Consider the following 7,753-nt stretch of genomic DNA (forward strand, 5'->3'; position numbering starts at 1 on the left):
TGCCAAGATAGCCGGAAATTAGCAGCATAAAAACCAACTGAAGCATTGTTTTAAAGTATATAACGCAGCACCAAAACAGATACCACAGTTTTGTGACCTGCATTCGTTGAAGCAAGTAAAGCGTACAAATTTGATATGTGAGTTTGGAGATTACGTGGCATTGTTACAATGTTTACGAGTGTTTTTTTTTACGAGATTCCTACTCTCAAATCAGTAACACACTGCAGAACGGTGCACAGCGCAACAATTAGGCGCGCCTTACATGTCCCAAAACGGGCATACACATTTCTGATATCGCTTTCTTTTTTTCCGGTTTACGAAGCTGGTCACTTCATATACTGAAGTGCGTTTTAAAGCTAAGCTTTCTTTTGCCTACGTTTTCAGGGTTTGGCATGGCTGCCTGGCTGCTGCGTCGGTATCCATCTCGGCTGATATACCTGCGGATATGTACACAACGGTTATATGAAAGTGCCCGCGAAGTGGCCTACATAAACTTGTATACTGACCAAGTTTGCGCAAACTCTGTTAAGCGTAACAAAAAAAAAGAAAAAGAAAGCAACCTCCCTCACAAACTTTGAACATTAAGGTCGGCTCAGAGGCACATCTGAAGCTCACCGATCTGTTGATCGAATGGTGGATTATATTTAACGAATTCTTTTAATTAATTTACTTTCTCTGAAATAGCGATTCGGTATTTGTGCCACTGGTCACTTTGGCCGTTACCCCAGAATGGGTGTGTATGTCCGATTGTGGCACAAAAGAAGTCTCTGAAATCTCGCCAGGGCGATATTGAAGAAAACGGTCGGCATGGAAGCCTTCGTGGACGCAGCTCAATATGGGCGCTCCGGTAAATTCACGGTCACGGCGGTCACCGTAAAGGGCGAGCTCCTATCTGCGGCCTCGGTAGGCGCTGTGACGGCCGACGTGGCAGAACAGGTGGCGGTGGCGCTGGCGATGCAGGATTCAAAAAGGCCGTATATCTACACTGACTCACGCGCGGCCGTCAGGGTTTTCGCTTCGGGAATGGTTGCGAGACAGGTGGAGGCGATTCTGAAAAACAAGTCCAGAACTAATTGTGACCCCGTACATTATATTATATGGTTCCCAGCTCACATGGGCGACAACGTGCTGCCGGACCGCCCGAACCCCAATGAAATTGCTCACCGCCGTGCGCGAGAATTAACGCGCCGCGACGGCGATGGGGCTACATTGGATCCCGAGGATCTCGGCCACAGCGACCCCTTATTAACCTTTCACGAGATCGTCTCCCATTATAAAGAGGAACGCAGGCGCTTCCCGCCTCCACATCCAAATCTATGCAGATCACAATCGATCACGCTTAGGATGCTTCAGACGAGGTCATATCCCTCGCGAGGTTTCTTAAGCAGGATTTATCCAGAAATTGACCCACAGTGCCCGGATTGTGGGGAGGTTAGCACTCTACCTCATATGCTCTGGCAGTGTCCTGCGTTACGGGATACGTCCCTCACCAGCGAACGGGACTGGGACGAGGCCATATCTAGTACGCAACTCAAGCTCCAGTCCATGGCCGTCCAGAGGGCCCGTGAAAGAGCGGAGAGGCTTGGCCTCCCGATTCCGACATGGGAGCAGCCAGCGGCGAGCCGGGGGCCCCAACGGGTCTCCACCGGCTAGTCCCTCAGGACATCAATAAAAGGTCATTGTCTGTCTGTCTGTCTGCTTGATGCGGGTCGCTCTTTTCTCCGCATATGCCTGTCATCGCCGTTCTTCCCTAAACAAGCGTCACAGAGCGACTTTGTCCTTGAGTCATCGCTGCGTACACGTCTCGCACAGTGCATACGCCTGATGTGGAATTTTACATTTCTGCGTAGCTTGTGAACGATGCGGCGCATAAACATACAAACTGCATGGCAACGATGTTGTGAACTTTGTTCTGGATAAAAAAAAACCAACCCACTAGATTGCTCGTTGCATACGGTGACAGTGAACAAAACTGTACGCATCACCCCTAGTTGTAGATAACTTAAGTAACCGCTTTACTTAAGCCTCGCTTCACATGGACTCCAACCCGTGCGTTGGATCTGTATATTCTTCTCTCCTTCTTTTTAAATTTCGACAATCATGAAAAGCAATTTTTTAATATATCAGCTAAACGACAACGTTACTCCCTGCAGTCCAGAAACTCCAACTTTCTTTTTCTTTTAAAAGCGCCAAACTTCATCAAAATTGGTGCAGTGGTTGCCGAGCTATACGATTTCTCCATCGCCATGTATTTACATATAGACAGGAGCTCGTGATGTGACACGAAAGAAGATCCGCGAAAGCCTTGTAGGGAGGTTTTCTAAGAACTTTGCTAACAACGACTACAATTTTCGTAAGCGTGGTCAAACTAGGACGCGGCCACCTATATATGCCTTGCTTATTGGCAGGTTTATATTTCCACCCCTCTTCATAATCTGGAGCCAGAAACATTCTCTTTCATTTCCACTACGTTCACGAAGCTTCGCGAGACCATAGCCCAGTCACTGTAAACATGTCTTTAAAAAAACTACAAAAAAAAAAACAACCACAACTGTCGCACATAGACTTGTTGAGCAGTCCTTTGAAATCCGAGTCGTCCGCGCTTCGTCGTTGCGCTACAGACGACAAAGAAAGAAAAATAGAGAACAAGAAATACTTCAAAGAAAGGCGTGAAATATGCAGTAAAGATTAGTCAGCGCAAACTGCACATAGGTAGAAGCCAGTGTTTTGCAGACAGGAGCCTGGCAAGACATTCGCGAATGTGATCGCAAACCTGTCAGGTGAAAAGCCCCGGCGGTATATAATATGTACGGCAAAGTGACGATCAGAAATACACCTGTAGATAAAAACACGCTTTTTCGAACCCCGCGCGCGCCGGTGCAAAAAGCTCACGTCTCTAAGGAACGCACTACAAATACCAGCCGCTGGTTCGCGGGAAGAAAAGGAAACGAAAGAAAAAAAAAAATTGCGACCACCAGAAAACGTTAGCAAATTGTGTTGCTGGTTTTGTGGCACTTGTCGGTTGCTCTCGTTGGTGCCGTTGTTTTTCTTTTTGTTTCTTTTTTCGTTCTTTTTTTTTTATCGTTTCCCGCTCCCGAAGCGCTTTCTTGGCGAAATTATACGGCCGCCGCTTTCCTGACGAAACGCGGGGCGCTTTCGCTCGGCAACTTCGCCCGATCCGCGCTCCGTCCTCCCTTTTGAAGTCCCAAATTTCATCTACTCCGGTTTGCTGACGACGCCTTCGAGCTGACTGGCGCGAATTTCCCGTGTGCCCTAGCCTATGTAGTGCTATCCGCTACTTCGCAACTCTTCCTCGGCTCACACATACAAAAAAAAAAAATAAGACAAATTATACGTTTTCTTTCCTCTTCTAGAGCAGTAGCCAGCCGCACTGTGGCCTAGGAGTGCAGCGCAATCAAACGCGGAAGCCGCGATCAAAAGCTCAACGAGGTATTGCAGCAGGAGTTCTTGCAAGCAAGCAAGCAAGCAAGCAAGCAAGCAAGCAAGCAAGCAAGCAAGCAAGCAAGCAAGCAAACAAACAAACAAACAAGGAGTAAGAGAAGCACCTTTAGAGATGTTACTGATACAGAGGGACGAACCCGCGTCTCGGTTTACAAATCAGTTTTACACCCGAGGTATCTGGGAATCGCCATCAAAGGGAGTGGAGTCGACGAAACGAAAGCTAAGGAGAGAGTTCACCACGGATCTGGCAATAAAGTGAAACATCTTGCGTGGACCTCAACCGCCATTTGGCCTCACGTTAGAGGCTTGGAAAGCAGCTTGGGCGAGCACGTATACCGATACAAAGCCATAAGCCGCGGAAAGCGCGCAGCTTCGAGCGTTCGCCGGGGTTAGCACGTATCCACCGTCAATTGGCGTACGCTTCGCCATTCTCAGCGGGCTAGCTCGCAAGTGCTCCCTTTGCTTGCTTCGTACAGCGATGTTCAAGGGAACGGGATTTTTGGATGGAACACTTTTGTACGACGCAATTTAGATCAAATCCAATCGTGGGGTTTCGGCCGCCCCAAAGCGCGCTAAACCATACCGCGATCGACTTCGTCATACCGAGGTACCCTTACGGTGTCGTGTCGTTGTCGGCATTTCGCCGATTTGACGCCGTCCACATCGAGTAAATTACTTAGTAATTAGGTAAATTGGTTAGAAGTACCAAAGGTGATTAAGTCTAGCTTGTTAGGTGCTTTACAGTGATAGCACAAGACGACGACGAACGGGTGAGCTGGATATAGATAGACAGATAGATAGATAGAGCGTGTCGCGAGACAGATAGGCACGATCGCGTTCGCGTGGTTACGCCGAGGCACGGTGACGCTCAACCTAGGAACGGGCACCTAACAGCTGCGCTCCAAAATTCCGAAGCGCAATAATGTAGGACGACTGCGAATAGTTAGCTTATCAAACGCTCGCAATAGCTCTGGTTGTGAATGCGTCGCAAATCCACATTAGGCATTAAATCTATCTATCTATCTATCTATCTATCTATCTATCTATCTATCTATCCATCTATCCATCCATCTATCTATCTATCTATCTATCTATCTATCTATCTATCTATCTATCTATCTATCTATCTATCTATCTATCTATCTATCTATCTATCTATCTATCTATCTAATTTATCTCTGTCTGTATATATTCATCTATCTAATTTATCTCTATCTATCTATCTATCTATCTATCTATCTATCTATCTATCTATCTATCTATCTATCTATCTATCTATCTATCTATCTATCTATCTATCTATCTATCTATCTATCTATCTATCTATCTATCTATCTATCTATCTATCTATCTATCTCTATCTCTATCTATCTATCTATCTATCTATCTATCTATCTATCTATCTAATCTATCTACCTATCATGAGGCCTAAATGCCAATCAAGTGTATTAGAATTGCGACAGCACGAAGGTAATATCCTACGAAATACAAAAAAAAATGATATCGCCGGGCAATAGAAGACATAGTAGGAGACAGACGGATCTAAAAAGAAGCGAGCTCACCTGCACAAGGCTGGGCCTAGCCGGTGGGCGGCCGCTCTGTTCGGCGCAAGGCTGCGTTTGGCGCTCGATGGTTTCGGAGCCCAAGCCGCAGGCCTGCTCGTTACGGTCCCCATTCTTTGACGCGGGGGCAGACATCCTGCAACGAAAACAAAAACGCCGATGAGAAGATTGTGAGTAAGTCTGAAACACACACAAATACTGATGCCACGGTGGAAAATAACAGTGGTAATCGGTAAGATCTCTCGGTCAAGATAACGTTGGCATTCCGACAGCGATAGTTGCAGCGAAAGCCATTGTATGCTTAAAGTGATAGCTTTTATCGACTCTTTCTTGATTCGAAAGGATGTGAGGCAACGAACGCTATCAACTTCCGTGGCTCACGTCGATGCGCATGTGGCGTGGTGTTACGAGACTCACGCAGGGTAATGAGAAGGTCATCGAAACATGAATGTCAGGTGATGAAAGGTTTGTTACAAAAATTCACAAACGTCCAGAAAACCGCTGCCGCTGTCAGTGTGACTATACTGTGGGTTCGCACTTCACTGAGGTAGTTGGTTTATTATTATGTTTCTAATTTTTTTGTCGATGCATGTGCACATGGAAGAAGAAGAAAGCCCGGCACGAATACTGTGTTTTCTTTGGAGCCGCCAATTGTGTGCTTCTGTGGTGGCGGTACAGTTGTTTCGCCTGAGCGTCTCGTCGTCGAACACTGACGGAAGCAATCGACAGCAATGCCTCCTGTGTTTCTTCAATGACCGCCCAGGGACACCGAAGACGAATTAAAGAAGGTGGGGTTGGTGACGCCTAATAGGCCGCCACTTTCCCTAGTGCTGGTCACAGTGCAAGAGGCATGGCAAGGGCGACTTCAACCCCCTTTCACCGCATGCACGCAGAAACGGAGGACCGGGTGAGAGAGCGGGGACAATGCGCTCCGATAGCCGTAGCTATAAACGGGATTTAAAAAATGAAATCGGAAGCGCGGGTGGCGCAGCACCATCCATTAACCAACTTCCAAGCATTTCAGAAGATTGTGATCATCAATCCTGTATAACAATGACAACGCTGACATTTCGACATCTGATAAGTTCTTTTTCAATGATAGTATAGAAATCCTGCTCTGCGCTAGGTCTGTTCTGTTCATCTAGTCTTATTGCGTCTACTGCTTTGACTACGCCGTCTGTTCATATCTGCAGCTGGTGCACCAAATTAGAAGGCGGAATGGGCCAGTGTCGGGGCACGGTAGTAAAGAATTAAATTCAACTATTGAGCGACCGGGCATGTCTTGTCAAAAGAACATACACGAGGCGATGCCAAGGATTATCGACATTAAGCCAGTAGAATATTTGGTGTGTTCAAAAGAAGACGTGCGTCGCGCAGATGCATACACGCAGTGTCACATAGAAAGTAAATATAGTATTTTATTGTTGTTGTTGTTGTTGTGGCATTCCCGCGAAGGCGTCATAAAAAAAAACCGAAAAAAAAACCACTTGTTTACCGTGCATTGGGTACACGTTAAAGAAGTACAGTAGTCAAAATTAGTGCAAAGCTCTCCACCACACGGTGTCCCTCGTAGCCCATTGCACAGTTTCAGGCCGTCACACTTCCAAGGCCCGTCTAGAATCTCGCGGCTCCTAGATGCAGAGGGGTTCAAATCGCGCGCGTCTCACTGCGCACCGGGAGCGAGAACGGTGACCCTAGGCCGCGTGTCGCCTGTACGAAGACCACGGCCGTTTTTTTCCGCCCCGGGAAAAAGAAGAAAAAGAAGAAAGAAAAGTAGAAGAGGGAAGAAAGGACAGGAATGCACATAAAGTAGGGAACGAGGCATTGACCCTTTCCGGCTCAAGACCTCCGGTGCCGCGAGCCCTTCGGGTCGACCCCCGCAGGGCGTGCGCGCACGCGGGGTTATGCGCGCGGTTCAAGCCCCCCCCACCCCCTCCCCTCCCGGTTGAGCCCGCGCGTCTGGCCAGTTAGTGGCCCATAAATAAGCCAGCGCCGGGAGACGCGTAAAGCTCGGCACCACGTCGAGCTCGTTGCTTCCGGAGTCAGAAGGTCCCTTATACTCCCCCACTTTTTTTTGTATTCCAGTCTTTCTATCTACTTCTTGTTCCCTAAATTTGTTGTCCGTTTTTCTAAGCTCGAGAGCCGTCCGTGAGACGTCGTGCACGCGGAAGCGATACGGGAAATGAGCGAGCTCCGCGGCACGAAGCTACTGCGACGTAGAAAGTGGCAAACGCGCAAGACGTGTTCCTCGTTGCCGCAATGTTTTGCAGCATGGAACGCAAACCTGGGGCCTTATAACGTCAAACTACTCCAATCTGTTTTCATTCCAATCTCCTGACGTCGAATTCACGTAACCACCGACGCAAGCATGGGGAGGTAACCTGCAGCGTTGTTTGAAAAGCCCAATCAAACGCGTTTCTTGTTTATGGAATGAGACTTTTGTTTTGCTTTCAAGGTGAATTGTATTATCTACATTGAGCAGTTTTTCTTATCTAATTGGCTGAGAATAGGCGAGGGGCACGCTCAAGTGGAGAGAGGTTCGATTGGGCCGAGCCAGCGCAGTGAAGTTAGATAAGCGGATGAGGAGAGTGGCGCCGGAGTCTGCGATTGGTCTGCTTCCCCTTATTTACCCTGCGGCGGATGATCAAAAATCGCGGCGGCATGCATCGGAAGGGAAGAATGCCGTCAAAACAGACCCTCAGCAAAGTAGAATTGGAAGAGCGATGTCG

At 47.7% G+C, this 7,753-nt stretch overlaps 1 protein-coding gene across 2 annotated transcripts in view; it reads right to left on the reverse strand.

Annotated features, from left to right (window-relative positions):
- Positions 1 to 5,152, reverse strand: part of LOC126533718 (uncharacterized) — a 336,510-nt gene extending 331,358 nt beyond the window's left edge. For both annotated transcript variants that reach the window (XM_050180905.2, XM_050180904.2), the window contains exon 1: positions 5,025 to 5,152. The gene's annotated coding sequence lies outside the window, so the exon portion shown is untranslated. The remainder of the gene's footprint in view (positions 1 to 5,024) is intronic.
- Between the last annotated feature and the right edge of the window lie 2,601 nt (positions 5,153 to 7,753).

This window comes from Dermacentor andersoni, chromosome 7 (assembly GCF_023375885.2).
Source record: "Dermacentor andersoni chromosome 7, qqDerAnde1_hic_scaffold, whole genome shotgun sequence".
Taxonomy (NCBI): Eukaryota; Metazoa; Arthropoda; class Arachnida; order Ixodida; family Ixodidae; genus Dermacentor; species Dermacentor andersoni.